The sequence below is a fragment of the Mytilus californianus genome, unplaced genomic scaffold (genome assembly GCF_021869535.1).
Source record: "Mytilus californianus isolate M0D057914Y unplaced genomic scaffold, xbMytCali1.0.p SCAF_2, whole genome shotgun sequence".
NCBI lineage: Eukaryota > Metazoa > Mollusca > Bivalvia > Mytilida > Mytilidae > Mytilus > Mytilus californianus.
This window is the reverse complement of record NW_026262668.1, coordinates 73,905,075-73,921,632: the sequence shown is the minus strand read 5'-3', so window position 1 is coordinate 73,921,632 and position 16,558 is coordinate 73,905,075.

Here is a 16,558-nt window from a genome sequence, read left to right as displayed (position 1 = left end):
AAAAAATAAGGCATAGGTACTTCAATTCAGTCACGGATCCGCGACATGTTGCGTGTGTGTTCTAGTAGTACTTTAAAATAATCGATGATATAATATATATCAAACAAACAAACAAACAAAAGAAACTACCAAAACATTATAAACGTTATTTACTCATACGGCTTTCAAAGAACAAAATACAATATCTGTATGCCCCCGCCGTAGCGGAGGGGGCATTAAGTGTTACCCTTGTCCGTCCCGTCCGTACGTCCCCAAAATTGGTTTCCGTTCTCTAACTTTAGTTTGCCTAAACCAAATGTTATAAAACTTATACACAATGCTTATTACCACAAAACACAGATCAAGTACGAAATTGGGTGTTGTCACTTTTACCGTTCATGAGTTATGGCCCTTTATAAACGGAAAAAATGATGAAATTTTCGTTTCCGTTCTCTATCTTTAGTTTGCCTCAACCAAATGTTATGAAACTTAGACACAATGCTTATTACCACAAAACGGCCTCAACTGTATGGGGAAGTTGACTCATGCATATTTACAAGCGGGGGCATCTTTGGCCTATAGACAGATTCTCCATTTGTTTTTATTATGTTTTGCAAATTCAGAAACATGCAAATGATATTGTCATGAAAAACATAACATTTAATGATTTATGATCTTATAGTCTATTCAATTCCTCTTTTAATACTTTGTTTGAGTTGTCATTATAGACGGTCCGAGTTGACTTTATAGACATTAGTCGGTCCGAGTTATCTCCGCGCCGAGTTGTACTGCACTCGTTAAATTGCAACAGCCAACGAAATCCGTAATTATAAATATTACCCAGAATGCAATATTATAAAAATTATAAAAAATTAAGAAGATGTTGTATGATTGACAATGAAACAACTCTCCACAGACAAAACATGGCATAGAAGTTAACAACTATGGTTCATCGTAAGGCCTTCAACCATGAGCAAAACCCATACCGCATAGTCAGCTATAAAAGGCCCCGAAATAACAGATGTAAAACAGTTCAAACGAGAAAACTAACGGCCTGTTCATTCATTAAATTTTTCAATTTCAGGGGCCAAATAGTAGTTCTTATAAACCTTTTTTCGTTTATCAAAACTTCCTTTAACAAGACTAATCAATAATTGTTGAAATGAAATATTATTAATTTAATGAAATAAAATTGATTGCAGACTATTTGATCGTATTGAAATTATACCATATAGAATGACCGCAATTACACAACAATATAGAACAATAGAAAAGACAACACTAACCACAAACATTGGACTTCTTCGAGAAAAACCAGACATACAACACAGAACAATAACAACGAAAAATACATGTCCTGATAGTTTCACTTGGTACAGGCATAACATATAGGTGAATTAAACCACAAACAATGTTCTGCCTAAAAGTGATTAAGTATATATGGAAATATATAAAATATATCAAATATATCAAATATATAAAATATACAAAATAAAAATGAATTGTTCAACATTTGTTTCTGAATGATATAACTCTTAACAGACTAATCTATATTTCACCTTATATAAATATCATCAACGAGATAAGTGTTCTGTAAACCGAATGACAACACGGGGTAGATCTTTACAGTCAGAAAATTTGGTCTAAATAGCGACACAATTTGTCAAATATCGTAAAACATTGATCATAAAACTCCTTTTTATATAATTTCAGGACGACGAAAAGGATATCGCAGAGATAGCAACTGACGAAAATTTTAGTGTAACTTTAAGGGCTGTTATTTAAATTTTTTTTGAATATTATAGAAGTGCGACCTGTGCAGTTTATATAACATATGGAGAAAGTAGTATTGAAAGCATACTATAAGCATAGTTCAATGCTAAGTACTTATAATTCGCATTTCATTTTACTAAAAATTCATTATATAACCAAGAAAACGTGCCATTTTGTCTATAAAACTATAAATCATATAACATTGAAACTGGATTTTAATGAACAATATAGTTTTCAATTGGTACAAATACATTATTAGATTAAAACTTTCAGTCTTAATGGGTTTCTTAATGTCAGTAGTATATACCCAAAATAATGGACCAAGGTAGCTTTGAGAAAGTGCGTCTTTGTAAATAGAAAAAAATATTTCATAGTAAACAGTACTTCAGAATTACAAATTCCTAATTTACATGTCCATGCTTTAGATATTATATTTAATAATATATATATATATTTATATGAAATAAGAAATTTATTAATTAAATCTTCAAACAGATGAAATTTTGTTGTTTGTGTTTTTTCAACGTAGAGTTCAACAAAAATAAGTTCTGTATACATACATTAAATCTTGTTGAATTTTAAAGATAAGATTGTTGTATGTTCGATTACGAGATCAGTTATCTACTCATTATGTTTCAACTTGATCCTATCTATCGTCAAATCTTTGAATACAGAGTACATAACTTGAAGTTTGGGGCTAGTGGCTAACGACAGACACATGGAAACTGAAACTATGAGTGTTAGGTTTTAATATAACAAGTAAAAACCTCTTCAATTTACAAGAAAATTTAAGTGTTATAATTTGACTTCGATGTGTGTTTTACGTAAACAAATAAGAGGCGACTGCAGTTCACCTGTTTTTAATAATCTCGGTAATCAAATTTAAATATACAAATCAAGACCATAGAATATCTGAATATCAATCAGAAAAATAAGGGTATGTTCGATAGGAATATATATTTGCTTTGCAAAAGGACAAAAGGGTAAAAAAGGGAGAATATCCCAAACGGAGAATCAAAACTCACAAGTTGAAACGAAGCAGACAAAATCGTGACAAAAACGAAAATCTACAAACAACAGTCTGCTAAACACCACATACACAACTTAAGACTGAGTAACACGAACCATACATAAAACGAGGGTTATACAAATGTAGCAGGTGTTCCTGAAGGGTAAGCATATCCTGCTCCACGTGTGGCGCCCGTCGTATTGTTCATGAACAGTTCAAATTCGGTGTAACGTCTCATTCGTTGATATCACAATCGAGGAAAAGAAAACGAGAGAAGCGCTACGACAGTTTAAACATATCCATGGTTATCTGTGACAGATTTTCAATATCGGTGAATCATCTCCGTAAAACTTCCGAAAGGGATAACTTCAACTTTTCGACTAGGAATCCTTGGTTCAATAACTTCCTTGTGATCAGCAACCATCTATCAAGGAAATCATGAAAGGAAACGCAAACCTCTGAACTATCGTACCAACAGGGAGATACATACTCTATATGAAGGCTCTGCTGTAATGTTACTACATGTAAATGGAATGTTCACAGTTGGAAAGCTGAAATCATCATCAACATCACCAATCTTTGAATGATTTGGTGAGGGAACATCATCTTTACAGAGGAACGATAATGATAGCTTCTATTCGTTACGCACATGTCAAATTTGCCGAAAATATTTTCGATCAAACAACGATATCAACGCATATTTTAACGTTCATAACAACAGCAATATAACGTTGTTTGTGAGAAATTTTACGTAATTTTAATATACTAGTACAGTGAAGGAAGATCCAGTACTTCATTTTTTGTTGAACTTCCACAGGAACATAGAACATGTTTATGATTTCCTCCTGGTTGTGGGAGTATATGTTGAGTTTCCAAAATCAATTGTCAATAAATTTAGTCTAGTATGTACTTTCAACGACAAAAACCTTTTTTGTTGACGTCATCGTCAAATTCTTAATATCTACACCTTTTTTGTTGGTGTCTTTGTTAGATTTATGTGTAAGTTTGTTTGAATTTTTTAGTCAGTTGAGTTGTATGTCTGTGATATATGTTTACACATTTTTGGCTGCTGAATCCCAATTATTGTCACATTAACCTATTATGTCTGTTTGGGTTGCTCACCCAATTTTATAAACTATTGTCATACAAGTGGGAGGTTAAGTTAGCAATAAAACCAAGTTTAACACACAATTTCCTTTAGAAAATGCCTGTACAAAGTCAGGAATATGGCAGTGGTTTTTCACTTGTTCCGTTGATTAATAGCATTTGATTTTGTCAGTTTTTATGGACTTCCCCTTTTTTTATTTGCTTTAGAGTTCAGTATTTTTGTTATATTTTTTTCTTTATCGAACAGTTGATGTAATGTGATTAACGAACAAAAACGATGTTGTCCGGGTATTTTCTCCGGGACAGAAATCTTCTAATCTTGTTTTGATGTAATGACAATGTCCATTCACTCAATAATTCTTATTTCAGTGCGCGCCTTTCTTCGTGTCCCCAGTGAACTTGAAGGTAACGTTAACGAGGTCTGATTCAAATCTCGAGATTTTCCTAGACATCGACACAGAATCTAGACAATCTCATTATTTTCAGTTGTTCTGTCAATTTTTTTTTACCTTGTGATATAGTATCTATACAAACCTATAGCAACTTCCTAGCATCGTTGTCAATATAATGGAATTTGATGCGACTGTCATACAAGTGAGAGGTTTAGCGCTATAAACCAGGTTCAATCCACCACTTTCTACATAAGAAAATGCCTGTACCAAGTCAGGAATATGACAGTTGTTGTCCATTCATTTGATGTGTTTTTGCTTTTGATTTTGCCATTTGATTAGGGACTTTCCGTTTTGAATTTTCCTCGGAGTTCAGTATTTTTGTGATTTAACTTTTTCCTGCTTATCTTAACACTCTGATAAATCACACCAAAGGTGTAAATGAAGAAAAACTCACTGTGTCTAATGAAACACGTCATGCAATTGAATGTTATGTATGGCACGTCAAACGTTTCAATATTCAAAAAACAAATACTGATTAAAAAAAAAATATGTTCAAAACTTACAAATGTATATGCAATATTTTTTTAGTTATATACAAAAAATAAAAATTTATGTTCAAAACTTACAAATATGTATGCAATATTTTTCTATTTATATTCAAAACTTACAAATATATATGCAATATATATATTAAAAAAATAAAAATATATGTTCAAAACTTTCAAATATACATGCAATATTTTTTTTACATATAGTCAAAAAATAAAAATTTGTGTACAATATTTTATCACTACTTTTATCTATAGATATGGTAAAAAATATATATATTCAATTATATTGCATTCTGGGTAATATTTGTAAAAACGGATTTCATTAGCTATTGCAATTTTACGAATGCGGCACAACTCGACCCGAAGATAACTCGGACAGAGTCAAATCGGACCGACTAATAAGTCAACTCGGACCGTCTACAAAGTCAACTCGGACCGTCTACAATGACATCTCAGACAAAGTATTAAAAGAGGATTTGAACTATATAAATGATTATAAATCATTAAAAGTTAAATTTGACATCTTTTTGTATACTACAATATCATTTGCATGTTTCTGAATTTGCAAAATATAATACGTTGGCTACAAGTTAAGATAGGAGGAAAACTTAACTGAAATTATTGTATCCTTTATTTCTAGGTCGATGGAACAGATTTAATTTCACATTCAGATATATTGATGATGTTCTTTCCATTAACAATCTAAACTTTTCTGATTGGGTTCCATTAATATATCCTCCAGAACTAGAAATTAAAGAAACAGACACGGCTTCCTCTGCCTCATGTTTAGACTTATATCTCGCATTTGACATAAGCGGTCATCTCAGTACCAGAATCTATGACAAATAAAGGCAACAGTAGTATACCGCTGTTCGAAAACTCATAAATCGATAGAGATAAAAACAAATCCGGGATACAAACTAAAACTGAGGGAAACGCATCAAATATAAGAGGAGAACAACGACACAACAAAAACACAACATTAAAATGTAACACACACAGAAACGAACTATAATATAACAATGGCCATTTTCCTGACTTGGAACAGGACATTTTAAGAAAAAAATGGTGGGTTGAACCTGGTTTTGTGGCATGCCAAACCTCCCGCTTTTATGGCAACGTCAAACACAACACCAAAACGACAACATCACATGACAGGACCACAATACAAATAAATGGGAGAACATATAGGACAAAGAAACACACGAATAATAGCTAACAAAATGTACTAGGCTTAAAATTCAATACGCCAGATGCGCGTCTCGTCTACACAAGACCAACCAGTGACGCTCAGATAAAAAAAAGTTTGAAAGCCAAAACAAGTACAAAGCTGAAGAGCATCGAGGACCAAAACTTTCAAAAAGTTGCGCCCAACACAGCCAGTGTTTTCTGCCTGGGACAAGAACATCCTTATCATTTAGAATAATTTATAATTTTGCAAACAGTAAATTTTATAAAATGACTATATAAACGGGACGATTTTAATTTTGAAATTATCAATTTCCACCACCTTAATAGCAATATACCAACTTCACCTGCATATGGTATATATATTTCCCAACTAATTCGGTATTAAAGAGCTTGCAGCTGCTACCCAGACTTTATAAAACGTCATCGGTGTCTGATTAGAAAGTTGATGAACCAGGGTTATGTCAAAGAACGTTTCGTCCTTTTTCTAAAAATTTCATCGGAAGATACCAAGACCTTGTTGATAAATATTCCGTATCAACTTCACAAATAATACATGATGGTCTTGAAGTATAGATTCTAGGTACTGACGTTGTTTATCATCCTTATTACGTGTTATAGTGTTCTTTAATTTGTCTTTGTAAACTATTAACCTTTACTGTTTAGTCCATTTTTGGTAATATCCTTTTTAGCGGAGCGGTGGAGAGGACAATTTTAGAAATTTAAATTACCTACATACCTCATGGCATTAAAATAGCTCATTTGAAAGCTTAAATCGTATACTTATTGGATATATGTGTCGTAAATATGTAGGCTGGTGCCATCGTGCCTTAAATCAAGGTCAAAGGTCATCACTTGAAAAATTCTTATTTTCATCTACAGAAACAAACTGCAGATTTTTTCAAAATCTATAAGCCAGAATGACAGAATGACCTTGATCTTCGACCTCGATAAAATGCATTTCTGGACAAGATATACATACATTAAATATTAAATATATACATATTAATAGAGTATCCAAAAACATAAAATCCAACAGCATTTTCAGGTTAGATTTCGTCTCTGTCATGATTCGTCATGTCACGGAGTTTTCTTGAAAACATTTCCCACTGTTAGTCTCAATACACGTAAAAAGTAAGACATGACCGAATGAAACGTCGAAAAAATTATAGAAAGCTAAAATTCACGTACGGCATGAACCAACGAGGAACACACCAATCTAGTTAGAAATATTTCCAATAAATAAAGTTCATGATATGTCATCTGTGTCATCAGCTATGTCAGCTGATACGGCATGGTCATTATTACAATTACCTACATTTTGACAAAACAAAAATTCGTGCAGGAAAGATTGATTGATTGAATGTTGGTTGCTTAAAGTCCAGTGGCAAATATTTCATGCATGTTACGACTAAAATTGATCGTAAGTTACACTGAAATGTTCATGACTTACGAGTAGAAATGAGTCGCTGCTCCTTGTTACCGCATGCTGCCTGCACATGTTTTCTCTTTACATGAGCAAAGAAGGTCTTGTTGAGAGTTTGATGTCATTTTTCATTCAAAGATAACTGGCTCTTACTTGTCATTTTGCTAAATTTTCCAACCAAACTCAAATGGCGTGCCATTATTTGGGTTGGCAACATTTGCCTACACCCAAACTTTGCTTTTCCATAGTGCACGTACAAATGTAGTACGTGTTGCTTAAATACTAACTCACATGGCGGCAGTTTTATTACACTCTTTACATATAGACAACTGTTGTCTTAGCAAACTTAAATTGTTGTGCGATTTATTGAACTTCTATTTTAAGTCGTATAACTCCGTTACAAACATTTTAGCATCATATATAGTACTATCAACATCACCGTGTGCTAATGCAGCAAGATTACTTAAGTGGCTTGCTTTCGTCCTAAGGAGGTTGCATACTGAGTTAAAAGACGAAACAGTGGCGTGAACTGGGATAAAACGTCTGTTATCCTTCAAGCTGTCAATGGAACCAGTCTGAACACATACTTTTTAATTTTGTAATTTTAATCACTAGGTAGAAAAACATTGCATCATCATGAAAATCATTGTGGTTTCTGCTTCTTCATGGTTACAGCGGGAAGTCGGCTTTTAAACATTTTTTATTTTCCTTTGATGTTATTCGCGACTATAAAGGCGTCGTCAATAAAAAAGACGCTTGCAAATTAAATGTTCGATTTACCATGTCTTTGTTTAGAAAAGAACACTTTGACATCTATGTAGTGCTTCTTACGTTTAGTCTTGAGTTTAGAGTAATTGCAGTAGGTTTTACTAAAGTCAGCCTTTTTAACACGAATAATGTCTTTGTCTATAATTTTAACTACTCTTTGTGTAATTTGGTCTTTATGAGAAATTTGTTGCAAATTATACACTTTAATACATCGAGAGGCCAGGTCAACATTACTTTCAACCAACAAAGAATTGGACAAATCTGGATTCATATCTGGCGCTTCCTTTTTAGTCGTGATACTGATTTCAAATTCTGTTTACTTGTGTAGCTTTTTAAACAAGACCTGTCATACCTAAATATGGTTTAATCAGTATACATTAATCATTACATAGTTTATTGAAATAAATAAATAAATCATCACGTCTCAGTGCTGCAGCATTTAGCAGACTTTTTTTTCTAGATTATGTTGCTATCCTTAAAATTTCAGCAAATATAAAATTGCAGGTAATGTATTTGTAAACTCCAGCTTCAGAGCACCTTTTCTTGGCATCGGACTGAGCCAGTTTTAAGGAACTAGTGTAATTGTCCTTTTACTTGAAAGTCCAACAGATAGAACACACCTGAAAACCAAACGCACCCTACAATGATTGTCACTTACACGGTTAAATTCAACAAACACGACTAAACAACAATACCTAATAACATACATAAATTGTAAAGCTTCAGAAATTCTAAAGTAAACAAGAAATACGCGTGATAATAACTACAAATGACCATCGCAAAATTTCCAAATGTGGGCTGATAACTAGAAACCAGAACAGCGTCGGTTCATGTGTGACAAATATCCGGAATTGAAATTCTCAGGAAATGCAGATGTTTAACCAATTATATTACAAATGTAAAACAGTTCAACCGAGAAAACTAACGGCCTGTTCATTCATTAAATTTTTCAATCTCAGGGGCAAAATAGTAGTTCTTATAAAACCCTTTTTCGTTTATCAAAACTTCTTTTAACAAGTCTAATTAATAATTGTTGAAATGAAATATTATAAATTTAATGAAATAAAATTGATTGCAGACTATTTGATTGTATTGAAATTATACCATATAGAATGACCGCAATTACAAAACAATATAGATCAATAGAAAAGACAACACAAACCACAAACATTGGACTTCCTCGAAAAAAAACCAGACATACAACACAGAACAATAACAACGAAAAATACAAGTCCTGATAGTTTCACTTGGTACAGGCATAACATATAGGTGGGTTAAACCACAAACAATGTTCTGTCTCAAAGTGATAAAGTATATATGGAAATATATAAAAGATATAAAATATTTAAAATATACAAAATAAAAATTATTTGTTCAACATTTGTATCTTAATGATAGAACTCTTAACAGACTTATCTATATTTCACCTTATATAAATACCATCAACGAGATTAGTGTTCTGTAAACCAAATGACAACACGGGGTAGATCTTTACAGTCAGAAAATTTTGTCTAAATAGCTACACAATTTGTCAAATATCGTAAAACATTGATCATACAACTCCTTTTTATATTATTTCAGGACGACGAAAAGGACATCGCCGAGATAGCAACTAACGAAAATCTAGTGTAACTTTAAGGACTGTTATTTAAATTTTTTTAAATATTATAAAAGTGCGACCTGTGCAGTTTATATAACATTTGGAGAAAGAAGTATTGGAAGCATACTATAAGCATAGTTCAATGTTAAGTACTTATAATTCGCGTTTCATTTTACTAAAAATTCATTATATAATCAAGAAAACGTGCCATTTTGTCTATAAAACTATAAATCATATAACATTGAAACTGGATTTTAACCAGGTTCAGTCCACCATTTTGTTCTTAAAATGTCCTGTACCAAGTCAGGAAAATGGCCATTGTTATATTATAGTTCGTTTCTGTGTGTTTTACATTTTAATGTTGTGTTTTTGTTGTTGTGTCGACGTCGTTGTTCTCCTCTTATATTTGATGCGTTTCCCTCAGTTTTAGTTTGTAACCCAGATTTGGTTTTATCTCTATCGATTTATGAGTTTTCGAACAGCGGTATACTACTGTTGCCCTTATTTTTTAATGAACAATATAGTTTTCAATTGGTACAAATACATTATTAGATTAAAACATCCAGTCTTAATTGTTCTCCTAAATGTCAGTAGTATATACCCAAAATAATGGACCAAGGTAGCTTTGAGAAAGTGCGTCTTTGTAAATAGAACAAAAATATTTCATAGTAAATAGTACTTCCGAAATTACAAATTCCTAATTTTAATGTCCATGCTTTAGATATTATATTTAATAATATATATATATATTTATATGAAATAATAAATGTATTAATTAAATCTTAAAACAGATGAAATTTTGTCGTTTGTGTTTTTTCAACGTAGAGTTCAAGAAAAATAAGTTCTGTACACATACATTATATCTTGGTTGAATTTTAAAGATAAGATTGTTGTTTGTTCGATTATGAGATCAGTTATCTACTCATTATGTTTCAACTAGTACCTATTTATCTTCAAATCTTTGAATACAGAGTACATAACTTGAAGTTTGGGGCTAGTGGCTAACGACAGACACATGGAAACTGAAACTATGAGTGTTAGGTTTTAATATAACAAGTAAAAACCTCTTCAATTTACAAGAAAATTAAAGTGTTATCATTTGACTTCGATGTGTGTTTTATGTAAACAAATCAGAGCCACTGCAGTTTATCTGTTTCCAATAATCTCGGTAATCAAATTTAAATATACAAATCAAGACAAAAAAAAATTTGATTATCAATCAGCAAAATAAGGGTATGTTAGATAGGAATATATATTTGCTTTGCAAAAGGACAAAAGGGTAAAATATGCAGAATATACCAAACGGAGAATCAAAGCTCACAAATTGAAACGAAGCCGACAAAATCATGACAAAAACGAAAATCTACAAACAAAAGTCTGCTAAACACTACATACATAACTAAAGACTGACCACACACAAGACGAGGAGTATACAAATGTAGCAGGTGTTCCGGAAGGGTAAGCATATCCTGCTCCACGTGTGGCGCCCGTCGTGTTGCTCATGGAAAGTTCAAATTCGGTGTAACGTCTCATTCGTTGATATCACAATCGAGGAAAGGATAACGAGAGAAGCGCTTCGACAGTTTTAACATATCCGTGGTTATCTGTGACAGATTTTCCATAACGGTCAATCATCTCCGTAAAACTTCAACTTCAACTTTTCGACTAGGAATCCTTGGTTCAATAACTTCCTTGTGATCAGCAACCATCTATAAAGGAAATCATGAAAGGAAATGCAAATCTCTTAAATATCGTATCAACAGGGAGATACATACCCTATATGAAGCCGCTGCTGTAATGTTGCTACATGTAAATGGAATGTTCACAGTTGGAAAGCTGAAATCATTCATCACCAGTCTTTGAATGATTTGGTGAGGGAACATCATCTTTACAGAGGAACGATAATGCTAGCTTCTATTCGTAACGCACATATCAAATTTGCCGAAAATGTTTTCGATCAAACAACGATATCAACGCATATTTTAACGTTCATAACAACAGCAATATAACGTTGTTTGTAAGAACTTTTACGTAATTTTAAAATACTAGTACAGTGCAGGAAGATCCAGTACTTCATCTTTTGTTGAACTTCCACAGGAACATAGAACATGTTTATGATTTCCTCCTGGTTGTGGGAGTATATGTTGAGTTTCCAAAATCAATTGTCAATAACTTTAGTCCAGAATGTACTATCAACGACAAAAACCTTTTTTGTTGACGTCATCGTCAAATTCTTAATATCTACACCTTTTTTGTTGGTGTCTTTGTTAAATTTAATTGTAAGTTTGTTTGAATTTTTTAGTCAGTTCAGTTTTATGTCTGTGATATATGTTTACACAGTTTTGGCTGCTGAATCCCAATTATTGTCACATTAACCTATTATGTCTGTTTTGGTAGCTCAACCAATTTTATAAACTATTGTCATACAAGTGGGAGGTTAACCTGGCTATAAAACCAGGTTTAACCCACCATTTTCTTTGGAAAATGCCTGTACACAGTCAGGAATATGGCAGTGGTTTTCACTTGTTCCGTTGATTAATAGAATTTGATTTTGTCAGTTTTTTATGGACTTCCTTGTAGGCAGCAACCATCTATCAAGGAATCATGATAGGAAACGCAAGCTCTGAAATATCGTAATAACTGAGCGATAAATACTCTATATGAAATGGCTGCTGTAATGTTGCTACATTTAAATGGAAAGTTCTCAGTTGGAAAGCTGAAATCATCTCTTATGTGGTGATGTATTGTTCTCAATCAACACCACCAATCTTTGAATGGTTTAGTGAGAGAACGTCATCTTTACAGAGGAACATGAACATGAAGGATAATAATAGATTCTTTTCGTAACGCACATGTCAAATTGGCCGAAAATGTTTTCGATCAGACACATATTTTAACGTTCATAACAACCGCAATATAACGTTGTTTGTAAGAACTTATATGTAATTCTAATATACCAGTACAATGATGAAGATCGAGAAGTTCATCTTTTGTTAAACGTCCACAGGAACATAGAACATGTTTATGATTTCCTCCTGGTTGTGGGAGTATATGCTGAGTTTCCAAATTAATTGGCAATAACTTTAAGTTCAGTTGTATGTCTGTGATATATGTTTGCACAGGTTTGGCTGCACGATCCCAATTATTGTCACATTAACCTATTATGTCTGTTTGGGTTGCTTACCAAATTTTATAAACTATTGTCATACAAGTGGGAGGTTAAGCTAGCAATAAAACCAGGTTTAGCCCACCATTTTCATTGTGAAATGCCTGTACAAAGTCAGAAATACGGCAGTAGTTTTTCACTTGTTCCGTTGATTAATAGCATTTGATTTTGTCAGTTTTTATGGACTTGCCCTTTTTTTTTTTTGCTTTGGAGTTCAGTATTTTTGTTATACTTTTTTCTTTAACAAACAGTTTATGTAATGTGATTAACGAACAAAAACGATGTTGTCCGAGTATTTTCTGCGGGGACAGAAATCTTATAATCTTGTTTTGATGTAATGACAATGTCCATTCACTAAATAATTCTTATTTTAGTGCACGCCTTTCTTAGTGTCCCTAGTGAACTTGAAGGTACCGTTAACGAGGTCTGATTCAAATCTTGAGATTTTCCTAGAAATTGACACAGAATCTACACAATCTCATTAGTTTCAGTTTTTTTTGTTAATTTTTTTTTTTAACCTTGTGATATAGTATCTGTCCAAACCTATAGCAACTTCCTGTTTTTCTTAACACACTGATAAATCACACCAAAGGTGTAAATGAAGAAACACCTCACTGTGTCTAATGAAACACCTCACTGTGTCTAATGTAACACCTCACTGTGTCTAATGAAACACGTCATGCAATTGAATGTTATGCCTTGTTAATGTTAATATATTCATGAAAATCATAATTATCAAGTCGACTCCCTTACCATGAGAAAATTATTATCCCGTACTCTTCCTAGCTGATGTAAACACTGTTTCCTCGTTTTGTTTTCAAGAATCTGACAATGCTCCGTTCTACTTTCGGATCTGGTTATTATTACATCAGCAAATTTCTGCCTCCAAAATTTTGATACCAGGGGATACCGCAATGTCTCACAAACAGAAAACAGACCGGAGTTTCAGATTTTTGTAAGCGAAGCGTGGATACAAGATAAGTATTTTAATCAGATTGGTATTCTTCGTTCTTAGCCGTACATTTGTATTTGAAAAATTCAATGAACTGTACGAAAACGTAGCATTTACCGTCTGAATACCAATGCATTATACTATTGATCTTGTTTCTGTCTAGAAAATTTACAATTGTGAATTATAGATGCATATCTATAGACATATCGTCCTTCCTTACGTTCAGCTGATAAAATACAATACTGACACTACCCGTCATCGGCAAAAAAAATAATGGCAGTCTTGAATGATTAATTCATGGGAAACCATATAATTCAAATGAGGGAACAAAAACAAGACCGTATAAAATCAAATTTGTGTAATATTTGCTCTATCTAAGATCTTGTTGAGTATTTTTGACGAGAAAGACTGCAGTTTAGACGTCAGGTACTTCGAAACTATAAAATAATAGTGACCGTACAATTTGCGACGAAATTTATTTGTCTTGCATTGTTTGCGATCTTTTTTTCCATATCGTTCTTAACATCGGAGGCGATGCGAAAAATTATATATCGGAGAGGCAGACAACTATTTAAATGCCTAAACTGAACGCATTTTTTGTAAATATAAACGTGGATATTAGATAAACCTTTTTGAAAAAGAGGCAGAAGATACCATATGGACAATAAAAAACAATAAGTCGCAGAAAAACTGACAATGCCATGGCAAAATAAAAACGACTAAGAAACGGACAACAGTGTATGAAAAACTAAAAACGTTTTTTTTTTGTTATTTTTATTTTTTAATTTCACCTCAGAGATGATCTATATATACACATTCATCATCTAATAGTACAATATTATCAAATCAATAAGTATACATGCTTTGTCTATTCCAAGTTCAACTGAAGAGTATATTGTCGTTGAATTAAACAAAACGTAGTTAAAGGATAATGCTTCATATCATTGTTTCACAAAGGCTTTGTATGAAGTATACCTCATATAAATGAAGGAAAAAGTCAGCAAGAAGAGAAATACAGTTAACTCTCATAGGAATACAAATTGTCTGTTAAAACATGTCCTCCAAAAGTAACAATGTTTCAATGAAAAAATCAAGCATTTTGATGTCAGTTTCAGAGAAGATTTTGTTTGAATCAGAGTCGATTTACAAAGTATGATTTATCCCTTCCTAAACCCATATATTTGTGTTAACATCGGCCATTCCAATGGGAAGATTATATCCGATCTTTTTTATTTACAAGATCCAGTATTTGTTCCAGTACCTTTAGTAAAATACAAAAATAGTTTTGGATACATTCTGAGAGGACCAATTCCAAGATTTCCCACAGTTCCTTTCTGGGTAAAGAAATAATTAAAATACAATAATTTTAAGGATTTATCCCAGAAATTTAAGAGACACTAAAAAAATATGAAAAAACACCATGACCAAAAGAAATCAGCGAAAACAAGACAAAACAACATTATACACAGAAAGCTAAAGATGGAGCAATATGAACTCTGTAATATTCTCACAAACATATGTAATACAGCAAATCTTTGTATGCGATTAGGTGTCAGACCAACAATTCAAATACCTATCAGATTCTATTCAACCATTTTTTTTTCAATTTCCACAGCTTCCTAAATATTTTACCTTAAGTTTAACTTCATTGAAACCAGGCATATCCTGAATTGTACATTTATCACCTTTCTACATGTCAATTTTCAACCTATATTAAAAGTCTTGTAACGACAAGCGACCGTCCGATAGGCAACTGCCACTTAAAGTAACCCCTGGTTTTCTGGAAATCTTAAATAAGTATACTATGAAGCGCATTAATTCTCAACTTTTAATGCAAACTCATAAAAATAACAAGAAATAAAAGTTCGTAGACTGAAAATTGTATTAGAAATATTTCAATCTATAAAAGAGGGGCGAAAGATACCAAAGGGATATTCAAACTCATAAGTCGAAAACAAACTGACAATGCCATGGCAAAAACTGAAAAACGACCAGAAGACAAATAACAGTATGCAAAACATAACATGGAAAACTAAAGACTGAGCAACACGAACCCCACCAAATGCATCAGGTGCTCTGGAAGGGTAAGCAGATCCTGCTCTCTATGGGACACCCGTTGTGTTACCCCTATAAAATATGTTGATGATTTAAGGATTTTATCATGTTATCAGGGGAAATTGCAACTTTCACATTCAAATTCTACAGTAGAAGTATATACATGTACTAAAAGTCCATTGCTTTACATTCGAGTGTGATTTTGACAGCTTAGTATAGCATAAGGGACCATCACAGTCCACCATGAATGACCTTTGTATTTAAGTTGAACGGGAATAGGCATTTGACAATTGTGCCAATGCTAATCATATGCCTTTTCTCAAACAAGTGTACATGTACATAAACAAACAACTATTGTAAGTTTGTTCGACACAACAAACACCTGGGTATTTTGTGAACCCTTTACGGTAAATGAAAGAACACTTTATAATTTCGTTCGTCCGGAACGCTTTTCTGAACTTAACCTTACAGCAGATCAGACGTATGCTAGACAAATATGTTGTGAATTTTTAAAAACAGTTCTTTAGAATTACAGACTGAAATACGTGAGTGAAAAAGAGGAAGCCTATAACAAGGGACAATCAAAGAGCAC